This window comes from Musca autumnalis, unplaced genomic scaffold (assembly GCF_047663935.1).
Source record: "Musca autumnalis isolate F117 unplaced genomic scaffold, ASM4766393v1 scaffold_5, whole genome shotgun sequence".
NCBI classification, from domain to species: domain Eukaryota; kingdom Metazoa; phylum Arthropoda; class Insecta; order Diptera; family Muscidae; genus Musca; species Musca autumnalis.
The window spans coordinates 136996695-137022687 of record NW_027412088.1 but is presented as its reverse complement, the minus strand read 5'-3'; the positions used below and the strand labels follow the sequence as shown (position 1 = coordinate 137022687).

General features: G+C 34.3%; 1 protein-coding gene across 2 annotated transcripts in view; it reads right to left on the bottom strand.

Moving 5' to 3' along the window:
* The window catches only part of LRP1 (LDL receptor protein 1), a 531524-nt gene that overhangs the window by 118856 nt on the left and 386675 nt on the right, over nt 1–25993 (bottom strand). The window contains exon 1 of one of the 2 annotated variants that reach the window (XM_073957033.1): nt 10540–10794. The exons of the other annotated variant lie outside the window; for it this stretch is intronic. The gene's annotated coding sequence lies outside the window, so the exon portion shown is untranslated. Of the gene's footprint in view, nt 1–10539; nt 10795–25993 lie in introns of those variants that run through there. 2 annotated transcript variants of the gene reach the window in all.

The following is a 25993-nucleotide window of genomic DNA, read 5'->3' as shown; positions in this document are numbered from 1 at the left end:
GGTATTTCTATGCATTTCAATAAAAGAAACAACCACCATTTATAAATGTGTATGTTTTTTGTGCTTTTTGGGTTTGTATTTATATTTCATTCAAACAAAAATTTGTTTCACCCAAACATATATTTGTAGCCAGGACCCAAACATATGTTATGTTAGGGACTGTTACAAACATATATGAATTAGTTAGAGAGGCCTTTTTTCCTCGGTGTAGATATATACCAATATACGGCATTTTTAAGGTTTACCTACATTCTTTGAAAGATTTTCGATAACTGTAAGTTTGCTTATAAGACAAGTCTTCTGAAAATGAGACTTTCATTCATGTTCTGATCGAATGCCGACTACTCAACCGAAATCTTTTGTGAATAGGAGAATTTATTGTCATAGATAACATTATATGTCTAATTACAGTTGGAAAATCAGCCTAGAATCTTTAAATATCTAAAACCGCTAGATGCAGTTTTATAGGTGGTTATACAAAAATATGGACCAATAACAACAATATTTTGAGAGAAGATTTTCTGATGACGACATAATCAATCATAATGTTATGATGAGGCTATCGAGAAAACGGAGAATGTGTCGTGATCGTCAGTGTTGATAGATACCTTAAAACCCCTAAAATTTACTTTTAAAGGTTCTCTTAGAAAGCTCAACCTTAAAAGAGATCAATGACGGTGAAAGTTGCTGGTTCATTTTTTCTTATGTGCCTTATGTGACCTTCGTATTGGAACAAAGACGCTCCATACCAAGAATACTCGAAGGAGCTCGAGTCTTTCGTTCAATGCGTTTATGATAACTTTGAGGTCGATTACCTCTCAACATTTTGTTTAGCTGGCAACAGCGTATGTTTTATTACCTATCCCTTATACAAATATCTAAGGATAAGCCTAATGAGGTTCGCGAGGATTTTAATGTACATTTTCCGCTATCTTGAGACTAATTCGTTTGAATTGATAAAATCTGCTAAATGTTTACGGTATTCACTATTTCTTTAAGTTTTATACAGGTATATGATGTTTTCGACGATTACAATTTTGTGACTGTCAAAAACATAAAAGAAATTCACACGGATCATCTCTGGTCATTTTAGTTGGTCACCGTAAGATATTTTAAAGCTTTTAAACTGCACTTTGGCGAACATTTTGAAATTTTGTGTGGGAGGTACCCGAAGGTGTTGTCCGATACACACTTTCTTATATCGGTACCCGTAAGATCGATATAGTTCATATTCTATCCTGATTTACGCCTGGAAGAATATTACTATGTGCAGAGTTTGGACCAAGTCGGTTGCTCCCTTCCAGATTTGTGAAGAATTATGAACGTGGTCTTTATTTCTTAGTTTTGACACAATCCATAATTATAATAAATAAGTTTATGGTATAAACATAGGTAATATCTGTTTGGTGTGTAGATTTATTGATTGCACTATTTCTTCAAGTGTAGAATGTAATCTAAGTAATGACCCAAAGCTATCACAAACAACCTATTAAGGTGGCTAATCAAAAAAAGCTAAGCAACGAAAGTAATAGTTGTCAACAACATGCGGTATTAGTACAAAAGTTGCAACGGATATTCATTCACAAGGTAGTTAATAATTTATAATTTTCAATTCTTGCTACTACAACTTACGGTACTTAGACTGCACGGGTTTAAATTACTTTTCGAAAAGCAAACACATAAAATCAAACATAAAAAACGATGGGTAATGGTCTAGTAGTATTAATGCTAACACACAGTAAAGCAGAACCAAAAGGATACTAAATTACAGTATATAATATGTAATGGGATTACATTGTATACTTATTTGTAGACCAGGTATGTATGTGAAGGGGTCAATGGACTGTTTTGCAATATAAAAGAAAGGCAATAGAATTTGTAATCAATTGGTTACACTGCTATACATTTTGGTTACATAAAATTTGACCAAATGTAGCCTAATGAGAGGGTTCAAACTTAAACACTGTGTTAGATAGACAAAGCTTCAATGATTTTACATAAGGATTGTTCCCAAGGGCTCGTAATACATTTATATAAATTATGCAATATAATATAGCACCATACGGTCCATATTTTGAAAGTTTTGATCGCATTTTATATCCGATTTTCTAGAAAAAAAGTTCTATTAAAAAAATATAAATTATTAAAACAATTTACCGTGATTATTTCAGAACTGAAAACATGGGAACATACATCATACATACAATGTACATCATAAAATATGTATATGAGAGAAAGACAAAAAAATTTAGTTTGCATGAAGCCAAGGTTTGCTTTGATAATACTCGAAATATTGTAGTTTTCCAGTAACTATGACTACTGCTGGATAAAAATTAAGTGTTTTTAACAGAGCTCAAAAATTTGGCAAAACAATTAATTTTCGTGGAAGGTTTGACCGCGTAAATGAATAAAAATCGGTAAAAACACGTTGAAGCTAACGAGGTTTTTTACGTTGCTATTCGATTGCTGGTTAAACCATTCAAATGACGGACAACCGCCCAAAGTAAAAGTAGAAGAATACAAAATGAAAATTACACTTCTTATGTATCACTTTTCAAAATTTCCTGTTATGGATGCTGACATTTTGAAGCCGGATTTTAGGTGCTTTTTGTATTTTTGTTTTAACTGGGACGCGCATTCTTGTATTTCGAAAAGCCAATAATAGGATTAAAACACTGGCGATTACGGATAATTTGATATGTATATTGACTATGTAGCTCACAAAGCATCACAGAAGTATACCGCCAAAGGCCAAAATTTAGTTCGATATTTTTTCAAAAAAACCTATTTTTTGGCACTGCATATTTTACTTTTTCGGAAACGGCTACTGCAAAAATTGAAAAATTGGCGAAAAATGTTTTAGAAAATATCGCGGATTAATTAGCTTTTTCTGTGGATCGTTTCTTTTTTAGTTAAAAAACCGACACACCAATCGCAACAAGAATTTAAAAAGTTTAGCGGTACGGAAGCTGTATCCGATTTATCCCAAAAATTGACTGTCAATGTACATCTACGGTTCTTGATGGATTTTGTTGAAATAGTTTTAGATCGATGTATTTTTTTACCGTTGATAGTGAAATCGGATGCGCATAATTATAGGTGTTTTTTGCGCATTGAATTGTAGACGATGTTATATCGCAGCAGCCAAATTAAATCTTGGTAAATGTATATAAACGAAAATAAAACAATTCGTTGTATCGGGAAACCGCATGCGCATCAAGTGGTTTTGAGGATTTCGCGATTTACACGCACTTCAAAATATATATTACCCGATACAGTTTTCCTTCAAAATTATTCCCCATTAAAGGAACCCAAAATTTATTTGAAAGTCTTCCATATCTTAAAGATGTAATCGGGAAGTGATTACAATAATAAATGTCCGTTTTCGCGTGAATTTTACCTAAAAAGATGGATAACTCCGACCTTCTTTTCTTAAATTTTCTTCAAATAATTCACAAAATAAATTTGAAAAAGAATCTCCTACAAAAATGTTATAAATTTGCTCAAAATATTTTTTTTTTGTTTCTACTGAAATTGCGAACCGGGAAGACTTGGATAGTTTTAGCTTCATTTGAATACATTTTAAAGATGTATAAACAACTTGAATTTGATTAAAACGTGTTGCAAACTATCATTTTTTTAATTTTCCCCGAAAATGTACAACTTTTTTACTAAAGTTATGGGACCTCATAATGAATAGCGTTTGTTATGTACGTAGGATTGTTGTGTAAGAAACGTAAATTACGGTAGCGTTTAGACAATGTGAGCTACTTTATTTTTCCTCAGCTACTAAATTTTAGTGAAATTCCAACTTTAGCGGATTAGAACTTTTAGGGAACAACGGTCTCGTTCCCTCCGTTTAACACTTCTCTTAATCTTATTGAAATTACATACTATATGGGTAAAAATATGTGGTTTTTTCTTACCGTTTTCCCATACGAATTGTAGTTGTTTTACTCAAATAACATATTTTTAAAATAAATGAGTTTTATAATAAACCGAGGAGTAGTTTTTTTATTGTTTAATCAAATTTTACATTTCTGGAAAAAATTGTTTTTTTTTAATTTTTTGTTTATATCTTTATTTTTATAGTTTATTCCTTGAGTTTTGATCCTTTTTAATAGATTGGAAAATATTTCGATGCAAAATATGTAAAAACACTCAAAATTTTAACTTTGACCTTGAATTTCTCTGCAACCACTAGACCGAAATATGAAAATATGTATCTTTATCCATTCAAAAGTTACAGACTCTTGACCAAGAAAAAATGATTCTGAACCACTATGCGACGCACAGTGTTGCTTGAATAGACAAAAATCGAAAAGTGTGTTGTTGACTTTATTATAAATTTATGATCTTTTTTATTGAAAACACTTCAAATAGGACAATCCTGAACGAATTTTGCCGATATATGGTATTACTATAAAGTTATAGCTCGTTTAACATAGAGTTTCAGAATTTTGTGGCCCTTTTCGCAAAATGTGGATTAGGATTAATGCTCAAAAGTGTTACGGAGGAGAAACGGAGAGGAATTGATTGACATAGTCCATTTTAGAAATGGATCTTATTTTGGGAATCATTTCTTTTCGTTATACATTGCGCCCACTAGTAATTTCAGTTGGACAACGTTTAACTTAGACCAAAAAATATGAAATATGAGCCCGAATGGTCCAATATATAAGGAAGTTTATGTCTTTTTTTGGTATCGACTGTGCTGACTTGTTCTGTCAGTGCAATAATTAGGCTCATTGTTTATTGTACTCTCGACAACACTGATTTTTTTATAAATCGATTAAATCCAGGAAATTATCCCGGAAACCTTATATATCCCGCCACATGCGATGTAAATAGTTTATGAAAATCATAAATATTCTCGGTATTTTTTTACTTTACTTAACCTCTAACTTCTAATAAATGTAGACTCATAGTGTACCGATAATACAGCAGAACTGAACTTAGCAGTAAACTTCAATTTTTGTTGCTGCTTCATTAATAGGAATGACATGCGTACACATACCGGATATATTACACTTTATCGGATGTTAACAATACATTTGCGGTGACAAATTACTGCCATTTAGATAAAACTCCCTAAGAATTGAAGCCTCCACACACATGTGTTTTGTTTTGAAACATACACGTGTTTATTTGAATATAACCATAAATTTTGTCATTAAAAAACAACAACGCATAAAAGACACAACAATTTTCAAATTTTATCTTAAACAATGAAAATGATGAGATAAGAAAAAAATGCTAAAGTCTAATAAAAGGGCATAACACAAAAGTTCAAATCTATGTATGTGGCCTGTGTCACTAACCCATGTCACTACAAGAGGAAGATATGCATACACTTTTTCACAGTTGGTGAAGAAATTTCAGGCAATCTTATACCCAATGACACACACCTATTTATGGATGTACGCTTGTATTTCAGGCACTTAACTTTGAAGAAGTGCGAAGACATTCCTCAGAAATATACAGAAGAGACAATGTCGTAACACATGTTGAGGACATAAATATGAAATGTGTTAATACTGAGACAGAGAGAGTGAATGTGTTATGGTATCCCAGTTACATCACTTAATCATGGTAATTTATATCTGTGAAGCAACAAAGATATGGATGGATGTGTGTGAAATATTCAGGAACATAACTTTGAACAAAAAGTTATTCGAATAAATGTAGTATACACTTTATAGCCCTGTTGTCGGAATTATTGGCAAGGGAAATTTTAACAAAGATACATACATGAAAACTCTAGGGTGCAAAGAAGAAGAATAAAAGTGTAACTCTACAATAGGCAATCAAGTACCTGGAATTGTATTTTGCGTTTGTATATAGAAGAGTAAAGATTCAAAATTGGCTTTGTAAATAAAAATATTATAGTTTTGGATTCAAAAATATCGAAGATCAAGATTAGCTCAATCATAAGATATCTATTTCTTCAAGCCGATTCCGAATGACAATATTTGTAGAGAAGTTTCACATGGCTAAAATATTAATTAAATTTTGCTTACAGCGGTGTTTGTACCACCGTTCAAAATGTGATTTTCTCTGGCCCGGAAATTGGGCCGCGGTATGTAGTGTGCGGGTGTGCTAACATTATTCCACTACAGCGAAACCGCAAAATATCACCAAAGCTTAATATATTGGGAGAGGATCTAAATACGATTTCCCATTAACATTCCGGAGAGAACAATGGGAGACTCCCCGGACAGGCCGTTTAATATCAATAATATGAGACCCCCTTCCTATCGCTGACCCCAAGAAACGTTTCAACTGCAACACGATACCATTTGTAAGGACATCCTAGGGAAATACATCGATAAAAATATGTTATCTTGCCGAATTTCCTGTATGCAAAGTGATCACTCTATCTATTGCACTGTCGAAGTCAAAAACTTCTCCAAAAGCTTCTCTATCTCGGAATTCCTTACCAAAATAACAAGTTTAAACAGTTGATGGGCATTAGGAAGAGGATGGATTAGGTATTTAGGGAAGAAGCCGATATTATTGCAGCAGGAGAGTGGGAAGATCTCCACTGCAGAGACTAAAATCACTCCGGTTAATAGAACTCTGAGAAACCTATGTAACGTGGTTTTGTCGTTGGATGGGGAATGTTCTGTCACGTTTAGGGTCGCCATAAGAACCAATCAACCTCAGAAGAATGAAAAAATACTTATCTTCCTTTCCTGGGGTTTATTAATATAAATACTAGTTTACAATGTACATGAAATGCGATAAGATGTATTTAAATGTAATAAGGTAGGATCGGATATTTGACAATGGGGGAAAGGGCTACTTTACGTTCGGTAGTTGGCTAGTGCATGCGGAATTAATGGTTGATGAAACAATCGCAATGTCCATGTTTCGGAGGTTCGTAGATGTGGACGATTCGCTGATGATCGGGAACTCGATAATTCGGTGTTCAGATTTAGGTGATTCATAAACGGTCGGGAACTCGATGAATCAGTGTTCGGATGTAGGTTATCCGTAGAAGGTCGGGACCTAGACGATTTGTAGATTATCGATAACTCGGTGTTCAGCTGTAGGAGATTCGTAGATCATGGGGAAATTTATAATTGAGTGATGGGATGATTTGGTGTTCAAATATAGGTGATCGGGACCACGATGATTCAGTGTTCGGACGAAGCAAATTTGTAGATAATCGAGAACTCGATGATTCAATGCTCTGATGGCAATTCGTAAATGATAGGGAATTCAATGATTCGATTGTGGGATATAGACGATTATTAGATGATTGGAAAATAGATAATTCGATGTTCGTATGTAGGCCATTCGTAGATGATAAGGAACTCTAGCTTTGGTTGTAGATGTTCGAATCGAGCGAACCCAGTGTTCAACTTCGGATTGTCGGCAATTTAACATTGCTTGTGTTGTCGACGAACGGATTGCGGCGATGTTAATGCAATACTACGAACTAGCTAGTAGAACATTAAAAAATAATTTCCAACACTCGTTATACTTCGTGTCAGTTGGCGGACCCAGAATACCCTAGTTATTTGAAAACAACTATTTCTCGTAACTCATTATCATGCATGGTTGTATAGTAGTTAATATTGTTGTCGTTGTTTGTAACTTTTGACCTAGTGAGCATTTGCTTCAGCTGCCCAATGAGGATGGGGATGGTATAACAACAACGATTTGTTGCCTAGACTAGGGAAAGACATAAAGGGAAGCCGCTTAATTCCAGCTGTGGACCTTTAATTCGAAAGCGGACCATTTTAAATATATACTATATAATATGAAATATATACATATGTATGTCCATTAAGATAAGTTCGTATTTAACTATCGAAGACACAAGCCGCTCTGTTAACGTTTTTTACAGCGCGTAAGCAGAGCACTGATAAACTAAGAGCAATTCAAAAAGGTTTTTCTTAAAAAAAAAATATCCTTTTTATGTCCTTTAAGGAAAATTCTGCCAAGACAACATGGGTATCATTGGAATGTTTATTGAGATAGCTATCTCCTGAGCTAATAAAATCTTTAGAAATATTGCCCGATGTCGCGATATTTACCCTTTTTGGGAATGACAATGCAATAAGGACATTTATTTTGACCACGTCAGGACAACATGGTTATCATTGGAAAACTTATCGAGATAGCTATCTCCTGAGCTAATAAAATATTTAAAACATATTGTCCGATGTCGCGATATTTACTGTTTTTTTTTTTGGGTGACCCTGTCATAAGGACACTTATTTTGACTACAGCTCCTTTTAGGAAAATTCTGCCAGGACATGATGGGTATCATTGTAAAGCTTATCGAGATAGCTATCTCCTGAGCTAATAAATTACCATTTTTTTCCAAAAACTGTAAATATCGCGACATCGGGCAATATTTCTTAAAGATTTTATAAGCTCAGGGGATAGCTGTCTCGATAAGCTTTCCAATGTTACACGTGTTGGATATTTTTTCAAAGAAAACCGTTTTTGAATAGCTTTGTTAACTTTAACAGTGTTCTTCTAACGCACTGTTAGCAAAGGCGTTAACAAAGCGATTTGTGTCTCCGCTAGAGCGGGTTGTGTCCTGGCTAATTAAATACACATTTATCTTAATGGACATGAAGAAACATCTGCAGTAATTTGAAAAATGACATTCATCCAGCGTTTACCTTCCAATAGATTCAGATCGTGAATATTGATTTTGTACAATTAAAAAGCATGTATTTACATCTCGAGCATGCAATTAAAACATGATGATGACCTCGGAATTTTCAAACAAAACTGAATTCACAAAGAAAACACACTGAAGTGTTTTGGCTCTTTCCTCAAAATTCATACATCCTCCCATGCTAAAGGGAAGGAAATATGTAGAATGAACAGATAAAAACGTGAAAGTGAACTAATCAAGACAGTTCAACTGAAGTCTGTGTAATTACCTACCAATACATCATCGAGGAGCGGAGACAGCAGACATTCCTGTTTAACTCCACTAATGGTTCTGAATACTTCGCTTATTTTGCCGTTGTGGGAAACCGCATCCCTCAGCCTTTAGCCGAACGAGAGTATATAGGCTTTGCGCGTCATTGATATAATGGGCTTAGAACCCAGGTATATCTGAACGAAATGCGTTTCAGACAACTTTGAGTATATTTAGCCCTGTCCGTCCGTCTGCTTGGAGCGCAGGATAAATCTCGAACGAATCAATCGATATGGTTCAAAATTGTATCCTCGTAAAATTCTGTCCAAACATAGATCAGATTGAAATATGAACTATATTGGTCTACTACTTCAGGTACCTTCCGCACAGAAAACAAGAAAAACAAGTGCAGTTTTGATTTTTTTGCAGTAGGTTCTTCGCAATCCCTTTGTAACGGTATTGTTTTGGGGACAAGTCCATACTTCCTGAGATAATGGAATGGCTGATGAGCATGATAACTTACGAACTGAGTATCCGATTCGGCTTAAACCTTGCACATCGTACAATTTCTTCTAAACGTACATTAAGTACCAAGAAGGTCTATAACGGACAACACCTTAGGGTACCTCCCTCATAAGAGTTCACAATTTTCGCTCAAGTGCAGTTTATGGGCTGATCGAGGATGGTTTGAAGTTATCATCGTAGGTAGTACATGCGATTCTGATTGCAACTATATGATATTTCGAGGGAAAGTCCATGTTTCCCAGCTTAAAAAAATCATACTGTACGCAAAAAAATCTACGGCATTCTGGCACTATGACTTCAACTTTGTTCACTGGAGTCTCTGAAATTCTATACCACGTTCCCCATTCTTCAAATGTTCTTGTTAAACAGATTCACCACCTGTTTCATTTGTTTCCATTTGTGGATATATGTTAAGTTGTCGGTCTTCTCCTGCTCTCTATCTCTATCCGAAAATATTCTTATCAATTTACTATGACAATTTGCTCAGTCTTATGACTTCCAATTTCCTAATTTCACAATTGCCACACAAAATATACACAATTTTCTTTTTACTTGACAGTTAACGTCTATGGACTTCTCATGTTACCCTCGCACTCGTATAACATATTGCCAAGATGTATGCACATATTTTACATATTTGCTTAGAAATTCGTGCTAATTTAAATAGCTCTTCTTTTGATGTGACACCTGTCTCTTTTCTGAATATGAAAACAATTTATTCATGATTTCCGATTACCTTGGGAATGGGCAGGAAAACAAATTATTGGGTTACCAAGACAACAGGCAAATTGAAATGTTTTCAAATCAATCATAAATTGTTGAAGTCGACACACACATATGCGTCTCAATACATGCACATACTTATATGATTTAATTAAGTTTTGTCTTTAAGGACTAAATGGAAAACATCAATCAAAGCCAAGGACATTTGCTAAAAATTAAATTTTTGGGGGGAAATGTTTTGATAATTTTTAAATATTTAGATGAAATGTTGAATATGTTGAAGTGATTGCCCATCCATTATGAGGAATTAAAGAATTGGTAAAAAGTTCAAAAGTAAATACACAATAGTCCTTACAAATATATGAAGTTGAAAAGGTTCTTTTGGTAAAAAAATCTCTTACCGGTTACAAATTGAAGACAGTAATAATTTAATTGTTTAATATCTCCATACTTATTTTTTTTAATATTAAAGTGCTCACTTCTCTAATCACTTGTAGCATCTGTTCTTTTTAATGTCCATTTAAATTTGCCATCTTGAAATATTTTTTGTTTCTTTTTCAAAACATGCCCCACCATTGTGATTTCAATTTAGTTTAGACCAAAGCACATCCGCTTAATTTAAGAGGTTCTTACATGTCGCTCCATTAACTTAATCTAAACGGGGACAGCCAACAATAGACCGACCACAAAGACGTGTTGAAAAAACAACAACAAAAAACGCATGTAAAAGGAAATGACGGACAAATCCACGAACCATTTTACAATGACTAGCTAAGTCACCGCACGCAAAATGACAGCAAACACTCACTCAAACAAAGACACACACAGAGGAATAAGACAAAAACGTACCTGTCCTCTTTAGAGCTACTAGTGGCGGTTGTTTCTATTGCTTCCATTTTAGTCACTGGTCGTGTTAATCTGATTTCGCAACATCACTTGCCACTATTCTCAATGTTGCTGTTGTATCAGCTTGAGCAAATATTCCTCATGAAGACACATACCACGTAAATCCAAAAAATCGCTGCCCTGTTTCGTAAGAGTATATTAACTAAAAGCATAAATTGCCAGAAGTCTAAAAAGTGGAAAATGGTTTGTCCTTAGATTGTTCCACTAAAAGATGAAAATAACATTTGAGGTATTTTAAGGCTCAAAGATTTAAAAAACTTCTATAAAGCCTTGGTAGCTGACTTGCTTCGGTTTTAATAGATGCAGAATTGTCTTCGACATTCACACAACAAATTTGTACTTCCTGGATGGCTTCATGAGTGAGAATGCTATTAAAACCAGCCTTAAAACTCCATTAATCTATAGATTCTGGGGATATTTTTTGAAGAATCTGTTTGAATATTATGGTTAGGATAACACTGTGCCAGATTTTTAAGGTAATCTTGTGCAAACAATTTGAGCTGAGGATTTTTTGAAAGTACAGACCCAAACGGCAAAACCCCTAGTTGGGTTTTGTTGTGTCAGATCCAGCTTGGATTTTATGGCCCCATCTATACATGGTTAAATATTGACTTTTTAAAGCAATTCTGGGCAATATCCCTGAAACCTATGTGTATCTTCAACTCACCTCTAAGCAAATTTGTAGATGGGGGCAGGAATAAAATATTTGTAGAAATAATGAACTCAAAATTACATTTATTGACTCAAATTTTAAAATGTTCATAATTTGTATACATTTCGCACCGTATCTCCAAAACTGTTAATTTTTTCTTAATGTTTTCTTTTGGAAAAATATTCGTTGGAATTTAATACGCAAAAAAGAACATGCCATTGTTGTAAAATGCCTCTATAACGTTGTTGTATATTTTTCAACGACGCACGATGGGGCCAATGGCAGGTTTTTGAGGCAAAAAGTCATTTTTTCAAGTCAGCGATTGAAATCAAATAATAACGGAATTATATTCTTAACACTTTCAAACCTCCAAAACCAAAAAATTACAATCTGGCAACGACCCACGGCGACATGTCAAGCTGTCAAAGATGTCATAATTATGATTCCGTTTATTTCTGACATTCAGTCGTAAGTAAACAATTTAAGTATTTTGGCGCCAAAACCTGATCTGTTGATATTATCTATTTTTTAAAAATGGAAAATATGGGTAATGGTATGTAAATTAAGATTATTATTAAAAGTGTTAATGTAATATTAGATGTGGTCAAAAATTTGTTGTGTCTGTAAGTGATGGTTTTTGATGTAGTCTGTGGTATCGTCCATGTGTTCTTTGGAGTAGAACTTTCGACTTCAGGGTGCTTTCTCGTAAAAATATGTATCTGGTGAAAGGCGACAATGTCGGCTAACAGATTTTGAAAAGAATTTTTGCGTATACTTGCGAATAAAAAAATTATCAACTTCCAGATTTCGTAAAACTTAAAAATTTGGATATTTTTATTTTTGGTTGGAAAATCAGCGAAAACCTAAACTCCTTATAGAATGGATTTCTGCAAAATTTAATCGAGGTGTCAAAGACAACTTCATGACGGAAGTTAAAAAGCAAATTTATAATATTTGTGCACGCCTTAACCAAAAATGGATAAAAAATTGGAGGTCAAAAAGTCGTGTATTACAATTTGAAAGCTTATGGCTAGCTAGCGACACAGTATTAACTCTAGAACAAGGTAATGATAAAAAGAAGAGAGGGCGCCCTAATGTGGATTATAGTGAAGGAAGAAAACTTGCTTCGGAAGTCTGCTATGAACACGGCAACAGTGCCAAACCCTTGATTCATGCCGCCTCTGTTTCGGCCAATTTGTCAAAAGAAAAATATTTAAACTATGTTCTCAAGGAAGTTCGGTATCAACCAACTAAATTGAGAAAACAATTAACTTCGACAGAGAAAATTTATGAACGATATATCCAAATCTGAACCGATTTCAATATGATGTCTCAATAATGTTTTCTAGACCAAATTCCGTCACGCACTTTAAATTTCATCACAATTGGACATATATAGCGTGATTGCTGCACGAAATACCTAAAATCGGGTGAAATATATATGGGAGCTATATCCAAATCTGAACCGATTTCGATATAATTTGGCATACTTTTTTTCTAGACGTAATTTCGTCACACATTTTAAATTTCATCGAAATTGGACAGAATTTGCGTGTTTGTTGCACCAAATACCTAAAATCGGGTGAAAATATATATGGGACCTATATCCAAATCTGAACCGATTTCAATATAATTTAGCAAACATATTTCTAGACCGAATCCTGTCACACGTTTCAAATTTCTGCGAAATTGGACAGAAATTACGTGTTTGTTGCACGAAATACCTCAAATCGGGCGAAAATATATAAGGGAGCTATATCCAAATCTGAACCGATTTCAAAATAACTTGGCAAACTTATTTCCAGTCCGAATTCCGCAACATATTACAAATATCATCATAATTGGACAGAATTTTCGTGTTTGGTCCATCAATTACTCGAAATCGGGCGAACATATATATGAGAGCTATATCTATATATGAACCGATATCAACCAAATTTGGCAGATTAGCTTCTAGGCCGATTATAAACATCTGCACGAAATTTTGAAGGTCTAGCTTGCCCCTGTGATTTTTTGCCTCAAAAACATATCATCGGCCCCATCGTGCGACGGTTTAATAAATATGTCAACATAAACTAATGAAGCGTATAGACAAAGAGATTGTAGTGTCCTTCTTTTTTGTAGATGTCGCCCTTACGGAATGTGCTTAATCATTTCACTCAATTGCACAATGTTTTGTGGTAAATTGCAATATTTTGTTGAATTTGTTTATATGATGATGTAGATCTGGCCAAAGATTATCCACATGTTGTCTTTTATCAGAATAAATAGTTTAAAATACATAGTAACTATAAATAAAACTACTGGCATTACCAATTTTCGAAAATTCGCAGATAAATGCTGAGAGCAAATTTATGTCTATACGATTCGTTAGTCTATGATGTCAATAATGTGGTGAAATCCGAAATGCGAGAATAAACTGTTGGTGTGAACTGTGTTTGAAATACGTGTTGTAAAAGATATGATGCAAAATACCGCTGAAACAACATGAAGTAAGCATTTTAGAGTTTCAGAATGTTCTGAAGAATTTCTGAGAACTTTACTTGGAATATTTTTGCAATATTGATTGATATTGACCAGAATTTCAGCAATTGTGTAAAATTTTCTACATTTTATCGATTTTGAGGCCCTAAATGGAGTTTTTCTTACAATGTTGCCGAAGACAGCAAAGCCGATTAGGAAATCGTTTCTGAGATAAAGGCCAGATTTTGTTGTAGTCAAGCTTAATCTCATATTTGTTGTTTTCAAATTTAAAAAACAACAAGTTTAAAGTGGGATGTAGTTAAAATTGATTACTTTTGGGGATGGCAGAGAATACTAGTTTCGTCCAACGCCACTTGGACTCATCAGTTCTCTTAGTTCTTTGTATTGAAACAAAGAACCCTTCCCCAATTTTATGACGACTCGAGCTCAAGAATAAGTGTGACTGATGAATTCGTTTCAATGCGAATTCAACCGAAAACACCTAAAAACTCTCGTAGCCGCATATGTAAACCAAATTAACTACTCCCACTGTCATGTGTCTCCACATTGCAGAGAATGCACATAACTATTTTGATAGTTGTTGAAAAATAACTACACCCCACTTTAAACTTGTTGTTTTTTAAATTTGAAAACAACAAATATGAGATTAAGCTTGACTACAACAAATAGTAAGTAAAACATACATCTCAACAAAACTGCCAAAGTGAATCTAAAAATAGACACAGAGCACCGTGGACGATTGGTTGTTGTTATTTTTCAACAACTATCAAAATAGTTATGTGCATTATCTGCAATGTGGAGACACATGACAGTGGGAGTAGTTAATTTGGTTTACATATTCGGCTACGAGAGTTTTTAGGTGTTTTCGGTTGAATTCGCATTGAAACGAATTCATCAGTCACACTTATTCTTGAGCTCGAGTCGTCATAAAATTGGGGAAGGGTTCTTTGTTTCAATACAAAGAACTAAGAGAACTGATGAGTCCAAGTGGCGTTGGACGAAACTAGTATTCTCTACCATCCCCAAAAGTAATCAATTTTAACTATACCCCACTTTAAACTTGTTGTTTTTTAAATTTGAAAACAACAAATATGAGATTAAGCTTGACTACAACAAATAGTAAGTAAAACATACATCTCAACAAAACTGCCAAAGTGAATCTAAAGGCCAGATATATGCAAAAAAACTGTAGTTTTAGCCCGGCCATAAAATCAGAACTGGATCTGACAGGACAAAACCCTACTAGGGGTTTTGTAGTCTCAATATGTACTTTCAAAAAATTCGTACTAGAAGTTGTTTGCATTTTCAGTGTTGCATAGTGTACTCGTAGTGATAGCACTTAAGCAGGTACTACACCGACAAAATCATTTTGTGCTAATAAATGATATTCGCCTACTTATAAAGATGCACCACTGATGTCATGGAAGTATTCGGGTCAGCTTGAACTTACTTTCACTCTGTAGCGCTAACACTACCATACCACACTGACTATGCTGCCCCAGCACCTCAAATGTTGCGTCCAGTGACTTAAGTACATATTTTATCATACTCTTAGGGATGATATAAAGGACTAAAACGACACGTTATTTATTGGATCAAATGCCACTGAGGTAAAGTGTGGATAGCTGTGGGAATCTTCTCCTATCCTTGTAGAGGGGTTTTCATCCATCGCCCAAAATGTAGAACTAACAATTTGTTCGGTCAGTGCACCAGACGTTAGTTGCCTTTTAAAAGGGAGTTAATGGCCGGCACATAAAGCAAGGAGGCCAGAACCATTACTTGGTCGATATGGGAAAAAAGTTCACGCACCGAAAAACATTTCTAAAGGCTTTTTAAAATTTATTTCCTTGTAAAAATTTTACATCGTGTTATGAAGAAGAGCATTTAGATGAAAATAATTCGGTCTAAAAAACATAAGGAAAATAAATGAATTCGGTGCGCAACAGGAAGAATATTGGAATTGCACTAGGTAGTGCGTCATCTGGTGCCAAATAGAATAATACACACCGCATTTGGTTTGTGTCTACGTTAAATTAGAACATTGACAATTCTATTTTGGAGCATTGGCAGCTGTACGCAGTCCCATATTACATCTACTAACTTCGATTTAGTTTTTGAAACTCGAAAAGTCTAAAAGAAGACATTGTGGAATTACAAATATGTTCGGCCTTTTCTGTAACCCTTCAGTGAATATCCCATAGCATCAGACGTAAATTGTCTTCTAAAAGAGGCATAATACACAAGGCTGTATGTATACTAGGCTTATAATCGAAAAAAAAAAAACAAAAATAAATACTACTACAGAACCGTGTGGAAATATTTTCCTGACAATAAAAAACCCCATTCGTTGGTCAATTTTGTGAAAAACGTTCACGGACGTAAAGCGATTTCCATATAGACGATATTATTTTTCCATATAGACATTTTACATAGACTTATGAAAAAGATTTACATGAAAATAAATTATTAAAAAATTTTATAGATTTTTTTAAGAAAATAAATGTATTAGATGCAGCAACTGGCATAATTTTTGGATTTTCTCTAGGCTGGTGGCAAATAGAATAACAAAGTCCGCACTTGGTTTGTGTATACTAGGGATAGGTAAGTCGACTTTCGATTAATCGATTAGTCGACTTTTTGCAGTTAAAAGTCTAAAAATCGTGGTCGACTTTTGGCTGGAGGGAAATCGCATAATCGATTATCTTGTGATCGATTTTCGGGTTTTCCCATTGATTGCTGACTTGGCGGTTTTACAGTTTTAGCGGTTTTACATTTTCAAAATTAAACTCGAAAATCGACGAATAATCGATCATAATCGATTTTCTGCGGTTATGAAAAAGTCGAAAGTCGAGTTTCATGACAAGTAAAATAATCGCCCGACCGAAAAATCGCGTTTTTAGTTTTAGACCAAAATCGAAAAGTCGAAAAATCGATTATTGCTTTCCATTACCTATCCCTAGTGTATACGTTAGATTTGAACATTGGCAATACTAGCATTGGTAGCATTGACGGTTGCATGCAGTCGCATATTATACCTACTGCCTTCGATTTTCAATGGATTTGTAAATTTTTGTTAAAAATAAAATTCGAAAAATCTTAACGCCGACTTTTGTTTCGATTACCTACCTATTCATAAAATTGCAGCAGTGATGAATTTCCTGGGTGGTAAGCAGCAACATGTGGTATAAGGTGCCGCGTTTGTTGATAAGACAGTGAGAATTTCTCGTATTCCCCCTTAGTCAATATCCCATAGAAGCAGACGTTAATTACCATTTAAAAGATAGCTAATGACCTATATATTACGCAAGGGCTATAACCGAAAAAAATACCACCAGAACCGTGCCTCGACTTATGAAAAAGAAGATTTAGATGAAAATAAATCATTAAAAAACTGTATCGGTCTTTAAAAAAGAAAATAAATACATGCGGTTCGACAACATTCAGGATTTTCTGTAGGCTGTGCGCCATCTGGTGGCAAATAGAACAAGATACTCCATATTTGGTTTGTGTCTACGTTAAATTAGAACATTGACAATACTATTTTGAAGTATTGGCAAAATTGGCAGCTGCGTGCAGCCTCATATTATATTTACTTATTTCGATTTTTTTTACCGATTTGTAAGTCTTTATTGAAAGTTTTAAAGTTTTTATTAAAAATAAAAATCCAAAAGTATAAAATTCGACTTTGGTTTCGATAAGGCAAGTATCCTTATTGCACTGATCTTTGACATTAAATTGCAGGAACGATGAATTTCCAGTGCGCAGAACAGGTACTGCGTTTGTGGCTATTGAGAAGACAGTGGGGGTTTCTCGTATTCCGATGACTACACACTGGAAAATGTTCTGGTGGATCAAACTGCGGCATAACTTTTATTGCAGTAATAATGAAGGCGGTTCAAACCGGAACAACCTTGAAAATTCACCCAGTCCATGTATGCATTATATTTCACGGATATATTATGGTTCCAAATCCAATTTTTTGACAAAACTACTTCAGGGCTCTTTTGCTATAATTTGTATATCTTCAGCCTTTAGGCAAACGAGGGCAAATACAGTTTGATACGATAAAATATGTTTCTAATCGAAATAATGGTTTTGAACCCCAATAGCTTGGACGAAATTTGTTTCGGATAATTACCCAATCCGTCTCTCTGGTTGGGGAGCCTCTGTGCTGTTATTGATTAAATGGAAGATATATTTCAGACATATTTACGTTCATATGTATAAATATACAGGCATTCGAATCCTCTATGTGAAAGTATTAAATGTCATTCATGTCTTTTCTATGAAACCAACAAACAGTTTCATATTTAAGTGAAATTCTCAAAACAAACAAAAAACGGAGAATTTTCAATTCATTTGTTCTCCCGTCCGTGCTTTTATTTCCAACTTGAAATACCATGAACTTCAATGATAATTACAGTCATGCAATCAAGCAAATACGTGCACTCACTCTTAAAGCAAAGTTATAAAAGCAAGAAATAGCAGGCTCACGCCATCAAAATAAATAATTCGTCGTCGCTATAACACTTCCTTTTCCGCTTTTGTGTGATGTTGGCCTTAATAACATTGCAAAAAATAGCGCTCACATACACAAAAACACGCGCGAACACGCAAAGAAGTCTCACGCATGTTGCATATACTTTTCTTCAACTTATAAAATATGTATGGTTTGATGTTCGCATCTGGAATCCTTTTTATATTTCAGGATATACATACATAGAGGCAAGCAAATAAAAAACAAATAGCAAAAAAGAGGAATGAATGAAAATTGAAAAAAAAAAAACAAAAACAACGAAGGAACAAGCAATAAATAGAGGTCTCTGTTTTTATTCGCAATTTGCAATGGCAACAGGAAGTTCAGAACAAATATAGAAATACGTGACATCAATTATTCATGTACATACATATACATACACATATGTTCAAGAAATACACATACACAATTTTAGATTAGGTCGTGTACGACTGGGTAATGACTTATTTCAACGAGTTAGAAAAATGCATAAAACATGAAAGTAGTGGCACCGAATGTGAAAACAGATTTTACTTTTTTGTAAGATGCAATAAAATAAGGGAGTTGACATAAGGAAGAGACAAAACCGCAAATTTAATTTCAATTTTTGCTCATTACAGCGAAGGTAATTTTTGTGATATTTTGATTTTTTCTCTTTCGAGTTGAGGTGTTATGACCGAAGCAGGGAAATGGTTAGTCGAAACATATTGGAACTTCACTAAATTTTGATCTTAGGTCGTTAAATCACAAATTGAAAGATAAATAATTATATATAAGTCAACATTAAATCTAACAATCTACAATACATTTATTCTAATATGAGTTTAGGAATCGTATTGTTGGTCACAACTAACATTAACTAGCAGCTTTACTGCAGCATAGAACTACAGCAATAAAGTTGCTAATATGTACACTGCCTTACATCTACCTTCAATATTTCACATTGTTGCAACAAACTTTTAAACTCACGGAAACGCATAAAAGTATGCTATGCAACACTTGATCAAGCAATAGACAAACTCTATGTGTTTTTCTAATAGACATAAACAACATTGGCTGTGTGCGTGTGCTCATACATATAGAAAAATGTTTGATTTTGCTTTAGTGACTTTATATGAGGAAGTTATCATGCGATGGTAGCAGTTTAACTGGCGAATTTCTTCATATGGCATAGCTAATAAGTGTCATATTTAAAAACGTGTTTTTAAACTTTGTTCCAACAAAACGTACAACCTCAGTGTTAAGCAGAGCTTTACATGTAAGTATTATTTGGTTTATTCTAAAAGTTTTGATATTTATAATATCCACAGTTGCAAAATACAAAAACACATAGGAAATGTTGGAACCATTTTGTTTGTGGATTAGCCACCGGCCTACGGGGAGGATAGCTGAATGCTATCGAACGCGACCACGGGAATGTCCATTCCCTTTAATAGTTATCATGCGCACTACTATTCGGAACATTTTTCAGCTTTTGTGACATGGTGATCCAACATGATCCATCTTCGAACTTAAACTAAGTTTGGACAAAATATTACGAAGTCCACATTTTTGACCCAATCGGTTGATTTTTTCGAGAGTTATCGTGCGCTCCAACCACTACACACAGTATCGTAGGTGTTTTTTTTTTTTTTGCACCTTTCAGGCTATTTTCTCAGGAAGTATGCACTTGCCCCTGATAAAACTTGTACCGTCGTATTGGGAGTAGTGAACACAAGTTGTTACAACAAAAATCGAAGAGATTCGAGGGTAGGTCCTAAACTGAACTTTTGCGAAGTTTTGTTGGAAGGTACCAAAAGGAGTGGACCGATTGAGTCCATATTGGAACCTCCTCTAAGTTTGGTAGAAAATTAACGATGAGCAAAGTATGGACCAAATCGGTAACTTCCTTTAAGAGTTATCGTGTGCATAAATTTTCCGAACATTTTCGAACTTTTGTGAGGGAGGTACGGAAGTAGAGGACCGATATAATCCATCTTTGAACTTAAACTAAGTTGGGACAAAATATTACGAAAGCCAAATTTTGGACTGAATCGTTTGATCCGTTCGACAGTTATGGTGCGCTCCAGCCAGACAGACAGACATGGCTAAATCAACTCTAAATTGTCTGAAACGGATTTCGTCCAAACATACATAGGGTCTAAAACCATTATTTCGATGAGGCACATTTTGTCCGTGTAAAAGTGTATACATATACCCTCGTCAGCATAAATGCTGAGGGTATAAAAAGATCTGTCCTGGTACTGTCCACAGTTCTCGCATATACCAAACTCTCATGTATGAAACTAAATTTAATAAAAACAAGCAACACCACCAAGCTGACGAGGGCTGACCCACGGATAATGCAGTACTCGGTGCAACAATGGATTTTCGGGCCAACGTTCACGTTGTTAGTCACGTAATTCATAAGCAGAACATGGAATAGCTCCCTCCTAAATGTAGAATTAGTTATGACATAACCATAACGCCATAAGGCGATATCAATCAGCTGACTGAATTAAACCTATGTATTCCATTAGTAGTGACATAACGTTATACCATAGCCATAACCATAATGGCTTTTGGTTTTCTATGGCTATGTCATGAATAATTCTACCTTAAAGGAGAGTGCAAATCTAGGTCTCAGCCGAGAAAGTCAGACGATTAGATGGATAATACGGTTATCCCATTTCAATGGAACAGAGAGGCGTCTTCCTCAATTGCTTTAGTATGCACCCCTTAGGGAATAAAACGTACATTCGGGATATGCAGTCTTAGTATCCTATTCCCGTTAAAAAATATTTTAGAACTGTATATTCCAATTATGTTCAGATTACACCATTGACCAGATCTTGAACTTGCGATTCTGTAGAAAACTCAGGAGAAGCAGATCAATGTTAACATTAGTAAAGATGACATAAATGGATATATGGTCTTCAATTTAAAATAGTATAGAACCTAACCGAACAATTCCGTTTAAAACTGAGTTCCAGATGAGGATACAGCCTTTCGTTTCATCCTTTCAACATCCAGCAGGAGAAGTTTATGACAGATGTGGAGGTGAATTTTTATTCACCATGTCCTACACAAAACATCACATATTATTCTCTTATGTCCCTGAAATTAACGTCATAGATACAAAAAGTCGGAAAATGATCTGCTAAAATGGAGTTAGCAGTACTGCCCGATAGGTTAGGTTAAATGAAAAGTAGCTGTCGTAAATGACGGATACTTCACTCGATGACCTTATGGACCACTGTGTTCATGGTGGAAATGTGGAAGGAAAGGTTAGAGGAAGTACATGCTTTAGTTTTAGTTGTTTGCCGTATAGCATGGTGCGGTAAACTCTTCTCGTTGCGACATTTCAGACGTTTCACAATGAGAAGCAGACTTTTGGCTCAGTTTCGCAAAAGCTTGCGAGAGTCCTAATGAATGTTCACCAATAATTCGCAATCTTGGGTGGTAAGCATTGGAAAACGACTTATACCCTAGACAGACGGCATCGTTAATTTGCATTAAGAACTGTATTAAATTTCACCCTGACAGACGACAGTTTCTGCATTTACGAAACAGCTGATTGCTGTTATGTTGTTGTTTGTTTTTTGAGATAGTTAATGACTTTATCTACATCGGCACCAATATGATTAAAACAATATCTATTTTGAAATAGGAAATGGATAACAATTACAAACACATGCTAAACGAAATTCCGAAAAATGGGAACAAGAGATGAGAAAGTACTTCGTGTGTTTGAGAGAAATTTTCTTGGAAAATCTAGCCACCTACATAAGTGAGGATTTTTTGAAGTAATAGAATTTATTGCAAAAAATAACTAACATTAAAATAAATAAATAATTCCAATATAAAATTTTCGAATGATTTGTAGTATAAATAAATAACATTCTAATATGCCTGATGATCGGTCTAACCACCCGTGAAACGTAGCATAATGGTTGAATGTGTGGGGCTTCGGTGGATTCCTAATTTTTCAATGTACCTCTTAGCTCATAACAGCTGATCTCGAAAGAGAATTAATAAAAAAAATCGCCGGAGGCATTTTTAAATAAATCGCGGCCAAAGTTCACTTTTGTAGGGTTTTTTAGGTTTTCAGGATTTTGGTTGAAATGGGACTAGAGAAAATGTTATAGCTGTGAAAATATTCTACAAGATTAACATTTAGGTTTTACCATCGCCTGCTTTTGGAACAATGTCATGACTGTAATGACCTAATTTAAACTCATATACATATCTCAAAAATGGTACAACCTAGGAAAAAATTACAAAAGCTATAAGATTTTCTCTAGTCCCATTTCAATAAACCTTGCAGTTTTCAAGCAAAATCGTGAAAAACTATAAAACCTAAAAATGTGACTTGAACTTCTATCAGGCATGTCACAGATTCCGATCGGATTCTTAATTACATTTCGATCGTTTTTGTTTTAGCTTCTTCAGATTTCGACCGATTTGGTGAATTTTAAAAATCGTATTATTTGTAACGGAATCAAAAGAATCAAAACAAAATCATATGATCAGAAAACACTGTTGAATTGGGAATTGTGAAAATATTCTGTTTAAAGAAAGTTTGTTTGTGCGAAAAGAAAGTTAATTTTTATTGTTCCTGTAATCGAGACGAAAAGTAAACAACATAACATTGAAAAATACCTTGTTTAAGTTCTTTCTTTTTATACCCTCCACCATAGGATGGGGGTATATTAAGTTTGTCACTACGTTTGTAACTACTCGAAATAATAATTGTAGACCCCACAAACTATATACAGTCAACCAAAAAAGTCTACATACACCCTATAAATCTCAAGTTTTAAGGGTAAGAAAGCATTTTTATGAAAATCCAAGTACTTAGTTCTATTTAATATCCCTAATAAAACAATATTACTTACAACAAAAATATATTCCATAATACGAATAACAGTAAATTCTATAAAAATTAAAAAATTTATAGGGAAAAAGTGTACATACATCCAATGAAATATTAAGATTACCGTAAAATTTATGGAATAAGCAAACACATTTTACATTTTATTGCTTTATCGAATGTCTCTTGTTGTCTATGACATATTTTAGAAAAAATAGGAACATATTTGTGGATTAGTTGCCGTTATTTAATGTCAGACTTCGCGTATAGCTCGTTAAGGCGGACCCTTGCAGATTTCTTTGAGTTTTTCAGTCTAGTAGTTTATGAAACCTCAGAAAATACAGCGGGACTAATACTTTTGGGATCCAAGAGCGCTATGAAGTTTTTATTGTGGATAATATATGCTCCTGAGCTTCGCTAAACGAATTCCTCAGTTTTCTCATAAATTTTATAGTTTTCACAGAAGCCTTCGAATTACCTTGTAATAAGGTCTTGTACAATCCTCGAGCATCCATTGAATCAGCAATGTAAAAGTATCCGACATTTATAGCGCTTCAAGTGACCCTAACGATCAAAATACGAGAGCATACTAGTTAACAGTGTAAATTTCATACAAATTTCATGCATTCTTTGGTGGTGCTTTTATTTTGATACTTTGGAAACTTTAGGTGCGGGTTTGTATAATAATGTTGTACATTTCTGATTGAGTTAAGGTCCAAAAATTTATTACAAGGTAATTCCAAGGTTCTTGCTTGTAATTTGACCCTTGGAATGCTGTGAAAACTATAAAATTTATGAAAAACTCAGGAATTCGCATGTTTAGCGAAGCTCAGGAGCATATATTATCCATAAGAACAACTTCAAAGCGCTCTAGGATCTCAAAATAATTAGTCCCACTGTATTTCCTGGGGTTTCATAAACTACCAGACTGAAAAACTCAAAGAAATCTGCAAGGGTCCGCCTTAACGAGCTATACGCGAAGTCTGAAGTCCTAAATAACGCCAATTAAAGCACAAATATGTTCCTATTTTGTCTAAAATATATCATAGACGACCAGAGACATTCGATAAAGCAATAAAATGTAAAATTTGTATTGTATATCTTAATATTTCATTGGGTGTATGTACACTTTTTCCCTATTAATTTTTTAATTTTTATAGAATTTACCGTTATTCGTATTATGGAATATATTTTTGTTGTAAGTAATATTGTTTATTAGGGATATTAAATAGAACTATGTACTTGGATTTTCATAAAAATGCTTCCTTACCCTTAAAACTGGAGATTTATAGGGTGTATGTAGACTTTTTTGGTTGACTGTATATTCTTGATCAGCGTGCAATTCTACATCGATATAGCCATGTCCGTCCGTCTGTCCGTCTGTGGAAATCACTCTAGCGCTATGTAGGTCCACGCTTTCGTATAGCCCCCATACAAAATGACGCGTGACGCGTCGTCGTTTTAAGGAATTTTTTAAATATTTGTCCCATTTTACCACCGAATTGGTTGTAATTTGGTATTTTGTGTCTTCAGAGGCCAAAAAACATTCCTACCAAAGTTGGTTTATATAGGTCCACGTTTTGGTATAGCCCCCATCAGGGACGTACGCAGGATTTCATTTCGGGGGGGGCCCAACTTGACCAAAATTCATGAAAAATTCAAATTTTGTGTAGCGTTACGTAAAGCTATTTTAATGGGTTATGGCCACCTATAAGAATCAGAAAAGCCATTTTTATGCATTTTTTACAAGAAATCTATTAAACCTTGAGAAACCTTAATTTTTTTTTTTAATAAATCTTTCTGGCTAATACCCACCTATAAATCACTGTTTTTACTAAAGCAGTTTGCGGTACCCACTGTAGTTTGAAAAATACTAAACCGATCAGCATATATTTTTGTGGGATCATTACGAACCTAATAATCTTGTCCATTATCGAAACGGAATTAAAAAAATAATTGAACTATTATATTCCACATGTACTTTAAAATGACCCTAAAAATTTAGATTTTTCGAAATTTATGTGAAATATTGGTACATAGTATATAAATTCAATAGAAAGAATTCATAATATTTAGGATACAATTTTAAATATGTACAGAGTAGAATATTTAGAACTGAAAATAGACAATATCGAGCCACTTTAGTAAAGTTTTTAATCATACAGGTCCACGTTATGGTTTATCGCAGAATCTTACAACCACAAAGAATTGCCGTTGTCGTTGCTATAGCAAGAATTTCATTATTTCGATGATCTTAGCTTAATTTTTAAGAATATCGTCTGTCGTTGTTATGTTTCCAAATGAACAAATTCGGGTATGTGATGAAAACCGAATCGACTCGATTTGCAGAATCGAAATGGTATATAATCGGAGTGCCGTTGATGATATATATAGTTTTGCTTCGCAAAATCCCCTTTTTTGAATAATATTTTTAAAATCCATTTT